Here is an 18,638-nt window from a genome sequence, read left to right on the forward strand (position 1 = left end):
TGTTAGCCTTTGTTGCTTTTGAGGAATCTGGTTACAGTGCCCCAGCTATCTCACACAGGGCCCATTGCAAATGATTGAGAGTGTGCAGATAGTAAGGCGAGAATCCTGGAGGAGTGGAGTGTGGGGAAGTTGGGGTTCCTGTGGCCAGGATCCTCACTGAACTTAAGCCACTTGATGATGTAACTTGTCTGTTGCTAGACTATTGCTTCCACACCCACAGGCAATGAGCTGTTTTGCACTATATAGAGAGCTTGGCCCAGTGCTCTGGAGCAGATGCAAAGATGCTAGTGCTCGACCTACTGCTGGGAGAAGCAGCCAGGTAACAAACCCTTTCAGTCCTAAGAAACATTCTAACTGTTATTTCTTTGGTCACACTGAATCCATAGCCACCTTGCCTGGGGCCTATAACCCATTGGCAAAACATTAGGTCTACATAGTAGTTACTTCTCCATTTCCAGGGTGAATGAAGGCCAGTAAATCTTGGCTGGAAATTCTGTCAGCTACCTCCAAGAGGATTACTAGAGGGAAGGGTTCTTGGTTCTTGTTTCTCATACTACCTAAAGAAATGCGGAAACCAGTGCATACAACATACTTGTACTGATAATCTGTATATAATTTTGTAATATTAAAGGAATAGATAAATATACAATTGTTGAATGAGTAAAATCCAGTCATGTTAGCTGCAACTTGAATTATTCCAGAATCAGGGAGTTCAATGCTGATAGCTTATTCCACCTTTGAACAATAATGACTTGTTAGAAAGGACTTTTTGAAATGGATATCTGACTTCCAATCAATACAAACTTTTCTCTGTCTTAGTAGAACTGGAATGAGAAGGATCCGAACTCTCTTTCACAGGAGAGATTTTCAAACACTAAAGACAAATGTATCAGGGATTGACATTTTCCAGTCTGCTTAAAACACAATGGCTTAAAAGAGCATGAGTCTGCAATTTGCTGAGTGGTTCTGTGGTCCAGGCCAAACTTGGTCTCAATGGGCTTTCTTATGCACCTGTGGCAAGATCGTGGGTTTGCTGTGAGCTGGCTAGTCATGATGGACCTTGGTTACACGTCTTGGGTTTCTTCCATGTGTCTCTCATATCCCTCCAGCAGGCTAGCCTGGATATGTTTCATGGAAATAGCAAAAATCTGTGGGAAGAAGTAGAAATCACAAACATATTTTAAAGGCTCTGATTGAGTTTGAATGAATCAAGTTGCTACCATCCCATTGGGAATATCAAGAAGTCACATGGCCAAGCCTGGGTTGGTGTAGAAGAGCTTTACTAAAGGGAAGCACGTGCAGTTGGGTCAATGAATTCAGTTAATGCTCTCTGAAAACTCTTAGGCTTTTTCTGATTCTTTTTTCATTTAGTCCATTCAGACATTGAAGGGAGAGCACATAATTTGAGTTTTTACTTTATGTTGTTAAAGTTATCTGAGTGACCAGTGAAAATAGGAAAGCATATATTAACAAAATATGAAGTCCAACTGATTCTCAAGTGATTGATGGGTCAAATGTGGCTCTCCTGACTCCAGGGTTATAGCAAACCTGAGATACACGGTTAAAAAAAAAAGTTAAAAAAGCTTTACCTAATTGCCTAAAACATGAGCTTTTACACCCATAAGGATGGCCCACATTTTCCTAGTTCCTTTTGGAAAATTGATTTTTACCAAATGTCATGCTAAGAGACTTGAAAAATCCATTATTTTAATGGAAGCTGAATACAATTAATTATATAATTTAGGGCAATTCAATTCCAATTCCAGTAAAACTATGAAAAAGATGCCCTGTAAGTAGTAAAGTAAAATCATGCTTCCTCATGCATTTGAATCATATTTGAGTCTTATGCATAATGTGTATTTTCTAGGGGTTTAAAATAATTATCTTTTTTATTTATGGTATAGATTTGTTATATTTTTTCCTATTGCTAAACCCTCCCAAACACCACTATAATGAATAAATTTTTTCATAAAAGCCAAATTACATAATTTCTCTTGTAAATCAGTGCTTCACAAAATGAATTGGCCATTGACAATAGAATTGCCATGTACAAAACAAAATACCACAAAAACAAAACAAGGTTCTACATTGCTAAACTCAGGTATTCTGCTTAAGTAGGTCTGGGAGTAGAAAGCTTTGATATATTTTTACATGCTCCCCAGTTTATGTTGATTAATAGCAAGAGTTGGGAGCCATGTTCCTTAACAATGTAATATACATATAATAAGAACAGAAGAAAACAGTAATTCGGAAAACCTTTTAATAAGATTAGCATCATCGTTGGAAATATGAACCAATTTTTTTTATTTTTCATTCAAAAAATGTAGGTACAGAGGACCAATGAATATAAAGAAGATTAAGTTTCTCTATAAAGGTTTAACCTTTTTTTTTAGCATGTTGGTCTGTGAAGTTCAGAGACAAATTGCTATGAATTTCAAAGCACTGGTTTTCAGTCACAGCTGTGTTTTACAGTCATTGGGGAATTTTTAAAAATCTTAATGCCCTAGTTGTATCTCAGACCTCTTACATCAAAATCACTTGATGCATTCCAGGAATCAGTGTTATTTAAACTCTAGATGCTTCTAACGTACAGCCAAGTTTGAGAACTATAGCCCTAAAGAGAAGCTCTTATGAAGTACAGCATCAGAAAAGGGAGAAACATTTGAGGGTGCACATGAAGGGTGCATAGGATTTGACAGCAAGTGAAAGGAGAAGGAAACACACAAGAGAATGGTATACCATGGGCAAAGACAAGGATACAAATGCACATGAAATGTTTGGGACTTTAGGGGATAGAGAGAATTCCTGAGTGGTCAGCTTAGAGCTGAGCTTCTGCATGTGTAGGGATGTGTGGCTGAAAAGTTGGTTACAGTTAGTGAGTCAAGGGCCATAGTGCATTTATTTTGTGAATATGTGCTGTCACCCATCTGATTGGTTGGTAAAGCAGACAAACCCAGTGAACTGAACTCTTGGGCTCAGTGTTTACAAAATGCTGTTTCATCAAAGACCACCATTCCCATGAGATAACTTTGAACACAGGCATCAAAGAAGTTTGGGAAATACTGCCAATCATACTGTCTTTCCCCTTAGAGATTTATGAGGCATATTAGAATTTTTGCAGTAAAACTTTATTTTACTTCACAGTTATTGTTTTTACTTTACAGTTTGTTGACTCTAACACATATTCTTCATTACATTCATTACTTACCAACACATATCCTATTTCTAGATAATGCTTATTAATATCTCCAAAAATGTGTTTCAAGGTATACATTTTAATTCTCCTAAATTTTCCTCAAATATGTCTCCTTTATTTTTCTGAAATTCACTTTGCCTCAGCTAGTCTTTTTTCTTCCTTTATTCTTCTTCTTATTTGTGTTATCTGGAAGACAGTCTGAACCCAAGAAATTTCCCCATAGTTAACACTTTCATATACTCTTAGAGAGCCAGGCAAACAAAGTTGCCTAGTTGAGAGAATAGTTAGCATTCTATTACATAACTGCAATGCTGTGCTTTTAAAAAGGGAAGAAGTATTTTGAAAAGATTGAAAAATGATGAACAATGTCACAGGAATTGAAACACCTGAGGGTAAATTAAGAAATAACAAATGGGACTTATCTGTGTAATATCACACCCAAGTAGCACTGTACACACAAGTTTGGCAGCATTTTACCTTGCTCTTATGCCTTTTTCCTTGTTTCATACTAAAGAGATTTTTTTAAAAGCATTGCCCTTAAATTCACACTTAGTGAAAAGCAGATCATTCAAAATCTGTAAATAATGCCATTGTGAATAATGATGGCTTACACTTGTGTAGAATCCCATATCGAGTTTGAAAAAAATTTTTGACAACTGTTATTTGCTCATACAATATTCTTAGGAAGTAGAAAGGAAACTATGTAGATCCCCTTTTCATAGGTAAAGAAATTGAAGCTTAAGGGGGTCACACCAAGTCAGAGGAAGAAACAGTGAAGACTATTCACTTTAAGAACAAAGAGATTGAGCGTGATTTGCCATTACAGATTGCATCTTCATAACAGATAGCGTCAGTGACCTTAATGCATATGCCAGGCCAGCCATACAATCCTTCCTTGAGGTATAGCCCATTGTCACTAGCCAAGGAAGAGATTTGAGTTACATAAAAATTTCTTTTAACTCTTCAGACTTAATACCCATGATATCCATAACATTCTCTTCTAGAAGTGGAACAAGGAAAAACACTGAACATAGGTAAATGATCATGTGTTCTCTGGGTCATATGATTTACCATGATGACTATACATAGATTTGACATGTCACATATGAGGCACTTACTAGTAATTTTAGGACATAAAATATTGTCTCCAGAAGGAGTAAAGGAGGAGGAGAAAAAGAAAGATAAAGGTCAGGGGTTGCTTTGCAAGTGTTTCTAAATAGAAGAGGTTTGTTGCTAACATAATGTAAACAGCATTTTTGTAAGCAGTAGAAAGACCTTTTTAGATAAGGAAGTATATGGCTTTTAGGTTGCGCAATACTAAAACTAGGTTTCATTGCAACTTCATTATTATTTCATTAATAGAAATTATTAAAGTATAATTTGACAGTAATCATCCTATTACTCTGTTTTTTAGGCTTTGCTTTTTATAAATTTCTCAGTATTCAAGGTACTTGAAATTTACTGTTTTGATGACATTTATTTTAATGTGTTTTAGTCCATTCTTGAGTGCCATAAACTTCCACATTTTGTTGTTTTAAAATATTTTACTTTGTTTTGATTTTTTTTTCCCTGAAATATCATCCTGGACAGAGGGGACAGAGGGAAAATAAACTCCACATTCTATTAAGCAAACAATATAATGCCCTTACAAGGTTACTTTCTCTCTTAAGAATCAAATATTTATAAAATCTTTATTAAAGGATGCATATTTTTTGTTGTAAATGGCAGTAAAGACACAATTTGTTTAAAATGCATTCCATTTCTAGAGCAGATCTATTATTTATTGATGCGTATTTAAAAAATAGAAAACCCTTTTTGAATACATTTTGAAGAGCTAAACAGCTGTACCAGATGATCATTGACCTATATAAAAATTATAAAATTATATGAAAATATAAACATTTTACAAAAATTCTTATTAATTCTGTATATTAGCTTTTAGACAAACTCATGTGGAAGTTGAACTGCTAAAGTTTAAGAATTCTGGTCTGTGTGTATCATCTGGATAATTTGTTCTGCTTTATCCTTCTTACCTACCAATACAGTTTCCTCCTCTCTTACTAGTCAGTTGGCAATAGCCTCACTTACCCATTTAGTGGAGACTGTGTCAACACTGGGATGGGGAAGCACCCTAGCTTGCACCTAAATTTTTAATTTGCATCTCCTATACATGTCTAGATAAAGACAGAATTGTTCATCTCTCCCACTTCCTGTTCTTTTCTGTCTTCCTCCTCTCTTGCCAGACACCAGAATGTCTAGCATTTTCTGTGTGGGAGAAATTCACCCTATACACCGAAAACTAATGGTTAAGCCAATTAGCGTGCTGTCCTGAGAAATTTTACTTACAACTGTAAACGTTAGGACATTTAAGGCCACCTTAGAGGTATCAGTTCAAATCTGAGCAGACAGTGGTTTTAAGACTTCCAGGTGGAGTACCGGTTCTTAATTTTCCCTTAGTGATTGGGATGCCAAGGGAAGGGTCCAGAGTTCCATATTTAAGACTTGTCTTAGACTAGAATGTTATGGTGATATCGCCATAAATTGTTGAGTAACTTGGAAGTGTTCATTCTAAAATAATTTTCCCTTAGGTTTTCTACTTTGTCAAGTTACAATTCAGCCTCTCTTCTGTCCAGTCATTAGTCTTTCAAATGTAGACTGCTGCTTCCACATCCTCCCATTATCTTCTCCAGTCCCTTGCAGAACCACCTCTTCTCATAATCGCAGTCACCTTCTTTGTTAGGTAATTCCTTAATTTACATTCACAGATCTCAACTGTATCCTAAATGACAATTTACATTTCTTCCTATCTCTTAGACATGTCCACCTGAATGACCTCCTGATACCTGATACTAATTTATCCTGAAGAGATTTATCATAACACCTACTTCCTCTATAAAAGTAAGTTCAGGAGAGTATGTGTACATGTTTCTCCAAGCTTTGTCCCTTGCAACACTAGTGCCACACGGGGTTTAATGTTTTTACACTCACAGACACACACACACACACACACACACACACACAACTACATGATTTCCCAGAACTTTATTATGTTTATGTTAAAAGTAAATATTTAAGAGGAAGACATGATATTTAGTGTTTCCTAAACTGACAGTGGGACCCTCTTTGTGTTGAATATCTATAAACATATCAAAATCTTCAGTAAACTATTATTTGAGAAATGTTGCTTAGATGAACAGCCTAGTCTAGCTGCTTTGTCAGTAGCTCCTGAGGAAAGCAGAAAATGTTTCCCTGTATTTCTATTTCTTTTGTCATTTAGAGTTGAATTGTTATTTTTGATATCTTGCTGCTTCTTGTCTCCCATAACAAAATGAATATCAAGTCCTTTCAGTTACATCCTTAGAAAAGTACTTGTTTCTCTCTTCTGTGTCTTTTCACTTAAAAATCTTTTTCCTCTCTCATCTTAAAATTTGTGATGTTTTTCAAATTAATCTTTTACTCTCCAGCCCCCCTTCCACAGTTCCTTGTTTCTAGAGTTATCAAATTAGTTTTAAGACCTTTGTCATGGGTATGTTACCCCCTTCTTCTATCAATTGCAGTGACCCTTTATTTTCAACCAAGTGAAATATTGACTCGTGACATTCCAGACACTTCATACCTACTCTCCATTTACCTCATCTCCTTCCTCCTTTTACAGACCCTGTACTATAATCATTCTGGGTGACTCACTGTATTCTAGGATCATCTTCTGTTTGTTTCTTTTCCTGAGCCTGTGTCACTCTGCTTCCTCTGCTTCAATGCTTCCCCTCCATCTCCTGTCTGAATTTGCTCGCTGTCCTTGTTCATACTTCACGTCCTAATTCAAATGCTTTTGTCTTCGTGAAGTGTTCCCTGATTATTCCAGCAAGAATAAGCTTTTCTTCTTTTGGGCTTTAATGATAGTATAGCATTTCTTCTTGTAGCTCTGTATTTCTGAGCATATTTGCCAGAAGTTGGTATGATTATTTTTTATTAAGTGCATATCATGTCTTCCTTTTAAAACATAATCTTATTGATGGCTGAAGCTTTGTCACATTTATAGAATTATGTAACAATCAGGTTGGAAAAACCTTCTATCTTATGCAACTCTCTCATTTCATACATGAATAAGTGAAAAACTTTAAGACATTGAAAGTTTGGACCAAATTCTCATAGCTAGTTAGTGGTAATGTCAAGACAAGAACACAAGTCTTAACTCAATCCAGTGGTCTTTCTAGCCTAATTTCTTTGCATCCTTTGTGTTTCTAATCATGATAATAACACTATTTAAGCATCCACTCTGTACCAGGGATCTTACCTACATTATATCTAATCATAGCAGTAATACAGAATATGGGCATTAGTAGTCCCATATTGATAAAGAAAATGAAGTTTGGTGAGGTTAAATAACTTGTAAAGGTAGAAGAGTTTGGAATCCAGCAAGGTCCACTGGCTCCCCAGCCTATACTCCAGGGTGGAAGACTGAATGAATGATGAGGACTATCTAGTTTAGGGGGGGTGTTGGAGTAGTTATCTTGGGAACCTGAATTTAATTTTCACAGAACGACCAAATTTTACACTTTAAAATGACTACATTAAGTTGTCAGGTAATTACCTAAAACCATAATACAGTGTAATTACGTCCCTTCTGGAATGGCAGAGTACAAAACCCACAAACCTATTCAGGGCTAGTAGAATTTAGAGCAGGGGTTCTTATAGGGTCTCAGAAGAGACATTCTGGATGAAACACTTCTTTGTCTCTGTATGGTACTATGCCAAGCTACATCCCTGGCCTCTACCCGTATGATGGTGGTAACACCCCCTGTTGGTATGGCTAAATATGTTTCCAGGCAGAGACAAATACTCCTTGCAGTGTAAAATTATGCCAAATTGAACAACCTTGATTTAGAGCAATCAAAACTCTCATACATGATTATTGGGAGTGAAAACAAGTGCAACTTTGCTCAACATGTATACACCCAAGAGATTCATTCCTAGGTGTGTACCCAGTAGAGGTGCATACAGATTACATGTTCATCAAAGACCTGTACAATCATGTTCTTAGAAACACAATACATACTAATGTAAAACAAAAACCTCCAAAGGCTCATCAACAGTAGAAGGGATAGAATGTGTGGAATACTATCAAACAATGAGAAATAATGAACTACAAATAAATGCAACAATGTGGGAAAATATCACAAACATGACATTGAATGAAAGAAACTAGACACCGAAGAGTACATACTGTATGATTCCATTTATTTAAGGTTCAGGAACAGGCAAACTAATAAGGCATTAAAAGTCAGGAAAGTGGTTATCTTTGGAATCCTTGAAGGAAGCATGAGGGAGGCTTCTGGGTATTGGCAACATTTTTTTTTCTTGTTTTTGATTTGCTTCTGATGGGTGTATTTACTTAGCAAAATTTCATCAAGTGAACACGTGGTTTGTGTGATGTTTTCAGTATGAAAGTTATACTTCAGTAAAAAGAAAAAAAAACAGAGTAGCTTCCGTTTGGAGAGACACAAACATTCAAACATTCCATATTAATTGAATGCAGATAAAGCTTCAGGGAAACCCCGATGGTGGTATGAGTACAGCTCTGAGAGGGATACACTTTGTAAATGGTTCTAGCATGAACCATGGTTTGGGTGGGCATGACAAGAATGAACAATAATTCTCTTTAGTGGTGTCTTGTCAGTGCAAATCTGCCAAAGAAAAATATGTAAATGTAGAAGACAATTAGAAGTTGATAGGTATACATTTAATTTTTAAATTCTCTGTGTTTCCCACATTATCTTGCAAGTTTTATTATTCTACTTTGTTAATGAGTGATTATACTCTCCTCATGAAGTAGCATTTGAGAAATGGCAATGCATTATACAGAATAACACAGACCATGTGAGCCCAGATATATTACTCCATTATATAGCTATGTATTAGTTAAAATGCAATTCCTATATGTTCATTATAGAGATAGTCCCACATTCCTATTTAGATTGCTAATCATTGTTATAGTTGGTAATAATTCATTCAAGAGACAGGCTTTCTTTAAAGTAAATTATACTCTAATAAATATTTATTCATAGTTTTATACTGTGGGTACATTTTCAAATGATTAATTAGTTGGGCTGTTCATTACAGAATTTTGATGTCCTTCACAAATTTATTATTATAATGTATACATTTAGAAACCATTCATTAGGAGACGTCTTATAGAATATCTGTTCTGAAGATGAAAGAAAGCAGAAAAACACATTTGTCATTTTGAACTCTTTATAATGAAAATTATCCTTACTATTGATTGTGATTTAGCTATTTAATAATCTAATTTAAAGTCATGAAAGAAGAAACGTCATATTTAATTTATATTAATATTTTTGCTGATTGACCATAAGGGACATAATTGTAATGATTCTGGATACTGTGGTTAAATGAGACCAAGTCTGGAGGTTCATAATACAGAGATTTTGGCTTCCCTGACCCCTGTGTATCCATTGATTCTCCCATTAATTCTGTTGTCATGACTGGAAGAGTGAGTAAACATGCTTCCACAGACTTATCAGGAAATGAGAACATGGGTATTTCATAGCATCTTGTAGCTTCTGTTTGAAGTATTTATAAAGGTCTGTAGTTATACTTTCATGTTTATGATTTGCTTAGTGTCTGTCTATTGCATTCCAGAGGAATTCCTAGCAGAGACTGATAGACCTCTCTCAGGACAGAAGCCAGGCAGCCAAGACAAGCACTGGAAGGGTTCAGGTTCTGCCCTGAGGGATCCTGGGAAATCGGAGGTTGGCAGCTGTCCTCAGGGCTTCGACTCTGTCTCCCAAGTCCACTGCCTGCAAGCTCAGAATCCTTTCCATGTGAGCCAGAGCATGTCATCTGTTGTTACCTTCCTTTTGGATGACAAGGCCAGAGACAAGCACTTCAGCCACCTTGGACACAATGGGTTGAGATCTAGTTCATGCTGGCCAGAACCATCACCTCATCACCTTTTGTGTAAAAAGCCACGAACTTCAGCTCCTTTAGATCCCCCTGGATGATGATGTTGTTCAAGCCCTTTCTATCCCCTATCGGCAGAGCAGGCAGACAGTGCCCATATGAACCCAGTGGAATGATTGAGGCTCCACTGGGTCTGAGCCCTGTACCCTCCTAAGTCTACCCTTGACCCTCTACTCTGGAATGTGCATTCTGTGTCCACAAAATAGGGATTGGGTTTGAACCCATTGTATGTCTAGTACTAGCACAATGTCTCTTACATAATAGGTGCCAGATAAGTATTTGTCCAATAAATGAATAGTGTCAGTGAATTTTTTCTTTTAAGGAGCTGGGGGTTAATCTTACTAGTTATCTAATTAGTCATGAACTCAGTATTTGAAATTAACTGAAGACATTACTCCATTTAGGTGGAGATTTCTAGCAGTCTACTCACAATCTAGGAGTGAAGCTGGAGCCAGGTTTAGGAGACAAATGTCAGTTGAAGGGGACAAAGATTAGAGAGTTCAAGAAAGAGGTCACAAAGACAAAGGAAGAGGGCTGAAGAACGTGACAAGGGAAATGGCCAGGGTCAGGAGGAGAGAGAACTGGGGAAGGGTGGAGGAAGGCTTGTGAGAGCCTAGTGACTTGCAGAGCAGCAACTGAGCAGCCCTGAAGATGGAGCAAAAGGGCTTGCTCTGGAGGTAGAAGATGCGTGTCTCTGCTCAGCCTCTGGGTAGTGAGACAAATTGCTCCACCATTCTGAGCTTCAGTTTTGTCCCTGCAAGGTGAATGAATTGCACTCTAGTGGATTTTGCAGCTCCTTCATTTTGTGACCATTTTCTGTGAGAATGAGCAAAGGTCATAGAGTTAATGATCTTTTTTGATAACATTTAAACCTTAGAAGAATGGAAAAATGCAGGGAGCTGTGTGGTAATAAAGAGGGGGCAGTGAGTATAGATCACTTATATAAACAGTTTATAGGAAGCTAGGTTGGTAGCAGGAAAGATATTGTATATTAATTTTAAATGTATTTTAGGGAAAAAACCCTATGTTTAGTCCACCACTTATTACAGGTAATTACTGACCAAGGAATCTGAAATATTTAGTAGTCTGCAGCAGATGGCAAGTTCAAGGCCAAGGCCAAGGGACAATCATGACAGTTACATTCAATGAAGACCAAACGGGAAAGTACTTTTTCATTTCTTATTTATGTAAGGTATGTCAATACTGATGTTTACCTTTTAGAGTTGAGAAATTTAAAAAAGTGATGCTCAGAGGGATTAGCTAACTCGTTTAAGATCACAGAGCCAGTAAGTAGCAGAGCCAGTATTCAAGCTCACATCTGCCAAACTACAAAATCCACGCAAAGTTTAAGTACCTTGTATTATCTCAAACAGCTGGGAGTAATAGTAACACTATTACTGGGGGAATAAAAGATGGGGTAAGGATTTGGGTAACAACTTTTTTAAATTTATAGTTTTTTAAGAAAGTAATTATTTTTATATAAATTGGCAAAATTCATGGGCTCAAGCTGGTGGCAATGCTAAGTGTGGGCTGTTGGGACAGTTCTCCTGGGGCACAGTCACTATGAGCTGACATTTTCTATAGAGAAGTTAAAAAGCAGTAATAACCAGCTAAAAGTCAGTCTGCTTTTTGTAATTGGAATATAGTTGATAGAGAATATTATATTGGTTTAAGATAAACAACACAGTCATTTGATAATATACATTACTCATGCTCACCATGGTAAGTGTAGCTAAAGTCAGTCTGCTTTTTATTACCACTGTGTGTCTGTAATTCTTAACAATATCAGCAATAAAATACTCCTCAAGAGTCCTATGTTGGCCTAATTCCTAAGTAATTGCTGTGGTACTGTTAAGTTTCAATTATCTGGTTATCTCTCTATTTATCATGTGCATATAGAGTGTATAAGGAGAATTTCCAGTTATTCAGTAGCTTCCCAGCACAAAGACTCAGCTACATTCCCTTGTTTCAAGAGTAAACAGTTGGCGAAGTTCTGTTTTTTGGTCACTGTGTCTATCATTTATTTCAAATATACTATTTAAAATGTGTTGGAGAAAACAAAAACTGTACTCAAATCAGACACGAGTGACTCTGAACAACTATACTTTGAAAAGTGTTCCAAGTACAACACAAATCATGCTGACTTTTCTGGTGAAAATATTTTAGTGGCGATTTTTTGACTGCTGACGCATTTGAAAGTTCTTAGAGTCAATCCTGAAGAAGTAAAAACATGAACAGCATTTTATTGTGAAATAGGATTTCATAAATTGATGGCAAATTTATCTTTAATACTTTTCCTATATATTTTTATATCTGTTGTTTCATGTGAAGAAACCTTTGAAAGTAGAATTAATAAAAAGTGAACTTTGAATTACTCTGAGCCTTAGATTGACAAATCTGGCTATACTGTCTATGGCAGTTGAGTATGTGAAGATCAATTTTGACGATGTTGAAAAATATGTAGAAGTTAAGGCTCAAAATAGAAACTGTAATATTATTGATTAATAAAACATCATGCAGATCTATTCTGTTGACTTTTTATAAACAGAATACATTAATTAAAAATCAATCCACTACTTTTTAATTTTCCTGTAATATCTCTAATATTTATTTTATTTTTATATTTTTGTACTGGCATACCAGCAAAAGTTCAATTAGAGAAACTGCTGTCTACACTTTTTTCTACCTGTTATTATTTGTACTATATCATAGTTATTTCTAAGAATAATTTTCACATACATATAAGGGAAGTTTAAAAAGAGATCCCCTCTGGGTGTCCAACATACCACGTATACCACTGGCTCAGACTAAGTTTACTTTTTTAAACACTTCTTGGATGATTGTAGGGAAATAGCTTTTTATTTCTTATCTCCACCAGAGTTCTGAGCATAGCAGTTGCTAATACATGCTTATTGAATGAAAAGACAAATGATGAATGAATAATAAACAAATGCCTAAAATAAGCCATGTTTGGTCTGCTAGTATTACTGGAAATCTATATTTTTACTGTGAGACTAAGAACCTAAAAATAATTTGATTGCTAATCAAAACTACTTTAGTTTTATGTCTGAATGTGAAAACTACTAAATAAATGCAGTAAACTTCAGATGTTTAAAGCCTGGTCCCCTAAAATACTCTGTAAAATATTTTGGAATTTCAGGCCTTGTTTGACCTTTTGTTTTTTCATCTGCAAAATGGGGATAATAATAGTAGTTCCTCTTGGGTTGAAGTGAGAGTAAAATGAGAGATAATGTGTAGAGAATACTTAACAGTGTTCAAAATAGTCTAAGCATTTGATGCATTATATCTATCATGATCACATAGAAACTTAAATTTTTGGTTTAATTACTTTGACCTAAAATGGGTCCATCAACCTTTTTGTTTGAGGAGAAAATATTTGTAAGCCAATACTTTTTTCTTTAAAAAATTAGGATAGTAGGGTTTGGTAACAATTACTTTTGACAGAAATAAATGAAAGCCATAAAATGATGAAAATGGGGCAGAAATAAAAAAGCATAGTGGGAGGAAAGGAACTAAATTTCTCTGAGAGGCATATTCATGTTTTCCTGCAAGCTAAGTTTATATCAGGACCACTTGACAAAATCCTATGTAGAACTTATGCTCATGAAACACAAGGTGTAGCTGACCCTGTGGTGATGGCCAGTGTTAGGCAGCAATAGGCTTCCTCTGTAGGTCAGCTGTCCTTTGGTTTTCCTTGTATAACTGTTACTGGATAAGTAGAAGTGTACCAGTTCATTTATCTTTTATTTCCTCTGTACTCCTCATTTTATCCTAGGGAAGGGCTATACCACTGAATTATATATATGTAATTTATATTTATATTTTACTTTAAAAACTCTTCTCAGTCATGCTGATGTCATCATCCATCATAGCCATGATGTGCACTGATTGTCACTAAGTGTAATGTACATCAGTTTTGTATGATTCAGTCTGTTGTTATTTGGATATTGCTGGTCCAGAATAGACTCTCTGTATTTCCTGCTTGTTTTGGTAAGGAAACAATAGTTCCCTCTCACATTTTTCCTTAGAGCCACTACAGAAATAATAAACCTGACAACCTAAGGTATTTCTGTAGTTCAGCACATTTCTCTTCTATTGCTTTAAATTCGAATCTGACACATATTGGGGGAGGGGGTAGCATGTATTATTCCTACACATATTACAAATGAGGTGGTTATGGGTTGCAGACTATAAGTGCAGAGTCATGGGTTATATAATAAGTAGTGAAGTCTGACCTCTCCATTCTGTTTAGAGCACTTTCTACTTTATGATAAAAGTTTGTGGTAAAAATGTCTATAGCTAAAAAACATTGGATTCAGAAGTTGCTATATATAGTTGATAAAAGTTAACTAGGAATTTGGATTTTATTTTGAAATCAAACCTGGATTACTCTATTTGCTTTTTCAAAATTTCTATTGAATAAACAATCACGTAAAGGTCATGGTTTATTGTTACTGCAATAGTAATTCCAAAAATGGTTAGGAAGCAATTCTTAACAAATAATTTTGTGGCACACATTTTCCACCATTGTTGTATTTCTATAATTTAGGGGATAGAGAACAGGTTGGCTATCAGTAGAGCAGCAATCAATTGAGATTTATGCCCAGATTTTGATCTTGACAACCAGTCTTCCATTATTTCCACTTATAAATATTGTGAGACCAACCAATCCATTTTCTCTTAACTTCTTTCAGTCCCTACCCAGTAATATAAACCTCTAATAATACCCCTTTATTACATGGTCAACTGAAATTCAAACTTCTTCACTACTTGCTACTGATGGACTTCATTTATCTTCTTAAATACAATTAGAAGTAATGGTGTGGCAAACTGCCTCTATGAGAAGAAAGAAAAAACCCTTATTTGTAGCATGAGCCAGTTGCCATAGTATAAATATTTCTATCATGGATTTGAAATTGAGAAGACACAAGTACAGTGAACTCTCACAAGCTGGTAGGGGCTGGCTCCAGCAGGGCACTGGAGAGGGAATCAGATCACCACACTCTGACCTCCTGAGTCACAGAGGAGGAAACTGAGGCTAAAGCAAAAGCAAATATTCACCATTTTTATCTTTTTTTCCTACAAGTATAGATAATTAACTTAGTTATTAATTATAAACTACCTGAGGGGTAGCAATTTATCCAAAGGAGGAGAGAGTGGCAGGCAGAGAGTAGAATGTTACTATAAAGTATCTATGGGAGATGATATAAAGCTAAGTTGTTGGTAGCCAGAAGTCAAAACAAATCAGTGGCAGAATGCTATTCCTACCTACACATGTTACTCTGTAACCAAATTGGATGAGACTGACAATGTAAAAACCATTATTCTTTGGACTGGAGAGATACCTGTGCTTCAAATTCAAACTTTTGTTTTTCCTATCTCAGTGAATGGTGAAGTCACAGAGGACTTTCTAGTGCTTCACTTAGATGCTGGTCCAGAAGTTTCTGGTTCAGAAATTCACCTTCCTAGAAGGAGACATAATGTATGATGGAGAATGTCTTCCAGGATTAGCCAGTAAACAATAATTTAACTGTCAGATCTTTTTTCCCCTTCATTTTCTTTCTTTCCAAATGTAATCTTGTAATTTATATGCTGTTAATTGTAAAAATTGCATTTTCTGGATTTGAGTTGAATACCAGTCATTGATTTTTATCCCCTAAATTTAAATTTCCTGAATTAATTAGATTAGCATTACACAATGGTAATGTCAAGTTTTTGCCTGTGGAGAAACAGTCATGAAATGCAAAGTATAAATGGTATTATAATCTTATGTCTAAAAATAAGAATGAGTAGTTGAGTAACTGAATGGTGTTTGAAATTGTAGTATGTAACCAGATTTATAATCTCTTAGATTTGTAAAACACATTCTATATTCAATACTTTTCAATCCTTAAGTTATATTATCTTAGTTAAATACTTTGGAGTAGGGTGGGGCTCAAATAAAACTGAAAGTAATTGAAAAGGCTAGTGGTGCATAGCATTGTTTTGAAGTCTATTCTCACTTGACTGCCAGCTTCAATTCATTATATAGATAGTGTTGATTTATACTAATAAAGGACTGTGTTGTCAGGCTCTTAAAATATGAAGCATAATAAACCCAAATCTTTAATTCTTCTAGAGATACAGTAGACACTAGATTACAATAAACTAGAGGAGCTTTAAGACCGGAATGCATGGACACCAAATGTTTCAGTTTTCACATGTATCTAGCTACAGATCAATTATACAAGGGATATAAAAAAATTTTATTTTAAAAATTGAGACTTTTTTATATTGACTGCTCTTCACATTATTAGCTATGGTGTCTGTGAGCTGTGCAGTTTCATATTTTGTAATGCCCATTTTGCGTTTGCAGACATAGATTTGCAGGCTTCAGAAAGGCGTTAGTTCACTTATATTAGTCTAATAAATGAATTGCATAGAATCCAGACAATACATGAAGAAACCATGCCCAAGCAGCATGAATATGCTGTCTTCTAAATTATCTAAAACATCTAAACTCTCAAATAATACTAAAGGATATCAAAACATGAAGCATCACAAGTTAATAGGGGACTGTCTGCTAATAAATGATACTGAAGGATTACTGTGAATTTGCTGAAATGAGGGATCAATGACTGAATGGAAGAGTTAAGGAAAACTTTGTGAAAGAGAAAATGATTTACACCCTGAGAAAGATGGGAGCCAGATAGTTGGAGAGAAATGGGGTTGGGCTTTTTAGTGGGGAGAATGGTGTGGGGTTATGCTTTTCTTGTAGAAAATAGGTTTTTAAAAGATGTTTTCTTTTTGACATATGATACCCAAATGAAATCTGGCCTTTTGTCTTATTCTGTGGAGAAAATCCTTATAGGATATACAGATTTTTTCATGTACATTTATGATTCATAAATAAGGACTTATAACAAAAAGTAAACACCAGTGAAATAATTAAAAACTCCCCACTGGTAGGAGTCATTAATATTTTGCACTGGACTGGAAGGTCAGAAATGCTCTGACATTTTGGCAAAGGTAGTATTCTCTGCTAGGATTCGTGAAACAAAACCAATTCTAAGACAAGTTTAGAGCAGGTGAATCAAGATAGTGCCCACTATTATTCATCCCAGCAAGTGGCCCTTCTCTTACCTGCTGTTTTGACCTCAATTTCCTCAACCTTTCCTTTCCTTCATTGTATTAAACTCAAAATATATAATTTCCCTCTCTTCTTTTGCCATAAGCTTCCTTTGAATAAAAAGACTGTTATTCTCAGTCCTTTAGTGGCTTAATTGGAAAACTCCCCTTAGGGTTGCCCTGAGAGTCATCTGGAGAGCTAATTAGGGCTACAGCATCTAAGGGGACATTTCACTGAGGGACTCCTGTGAGTAAAGCTGTAAAGAGGTGTGCGACAGCAAAAATACTATGTGCTCACAGCTCTTTCTGCTGCTATAAACAAAGGCATATCAGTTTGGAGCATTAGTCCCAAAGGATTTGTCTTGAAATTACAATAATATAGATGAAGTAAATGTTTTTCACTTTATAGAAGTATATTCTATGTCCTTGATGAAGTAATTTTATTAAATAGCAACCCTTGTATGTACATCTTTCTTAATATTCTATGTAACAAAATGGAAAGTAAGTATAAAGTTATAGTTATAATATGTTTATAATAAATAGCATAAAAGTTATAATAAATTTATAATATGCTTCTGATGCATATTAAAGTATGATGGTTGAATTGAAGAAAAAAAAGAATTATATTCTAAAAAGTGAAAATCTACTGCCACCATGTCAGAGAGGTTGCTAGCTTGTATAATCCTTGAGAAAAGAAAATGGAAAAATTTAATTCAGTTTGCTCAGAATCTGCTGTCTGTCAAGCACACTTAATCTTTGTTTAGTCATGGGGAAAACATAAATGACTTGATAGAAATGTATTTAATTATGTGGACAAGGAATTAAAGATAAAAATGAATTATTACTAATTCTGTGAATCATATTATATAGTATTATCAAACTATGAAACAGCAGCTACTGAAAAGAATGAAATAGATTTCTATATTAATCTGGAAATATTCCCAAAACATATTAAAATTGCAAAAGTAAGCTGTAAATTCTACATTAGAATGATTTCACTAAAAAAAAAAGAAAGAAAACAAAAAGGAATAGTACTCCATAAGTTTGAATATATTATAAATGTCTATATAAATTGAACACTGACCTGAGAAAGAACAACAAAGCTGGAGGTATTACACTCCCTGAGTTTAAGCTATATTGAAAAGTTATAGAAATCAAAACAGTGTGGTACTGGTACAAAAACAGATCCATAGATCAATGGAACAGAAGAGAGAGTCTAGATATAAACCCATGCATATATGGTACCTTACTATATGATAAAGGATCCATGGATATACAATGGGGAAAAGACAGTCTTTTTAATAACTTGTATTGAGAAAACTGGACAACTACA

At 35.2% G+C, this 18,638-nt stretch overlaps 1 protein-coding gene across 7 annotated transcripts in view; it reads left to right on the top strand.

The window, feature by feature from the left end:
- The window catches only part of PDE1A (phosphodiesterase 1A), a 339,079-nt gene that overhangs the window by 87,117 nt on the left and 233,324 nt on the right, over positions 1-18,638 (top strand). Inside the window, exon 2 of one of the 7 annotated variants that reach the window (XM_073218592.1) lies at positions 6,011-6,094. The exons of the other annotated variants lie outside the window; for them this stretch is intronic. The gene's annotated coding sequence lies outside the window, so the exon portion shown is untranslated. The remainder of the gene's footprint in view (positions 1-6,010; positions 6,095-18,638) is intronic. 7 annotated transcript variants of the gene reach the window in all.

This window comes from Manis javanica, chromosome 12 (assembly GCF_040802235.1).
Source record: "Manis javanica isolate MJ-LG chromosome 12, MJ_LKY, whole genome shotgun sequence".
NCBI lineage: Eukaryota > Metazoa > Chordata > Mammalia > Pholidota > Manidae > Manis > Manis javanica.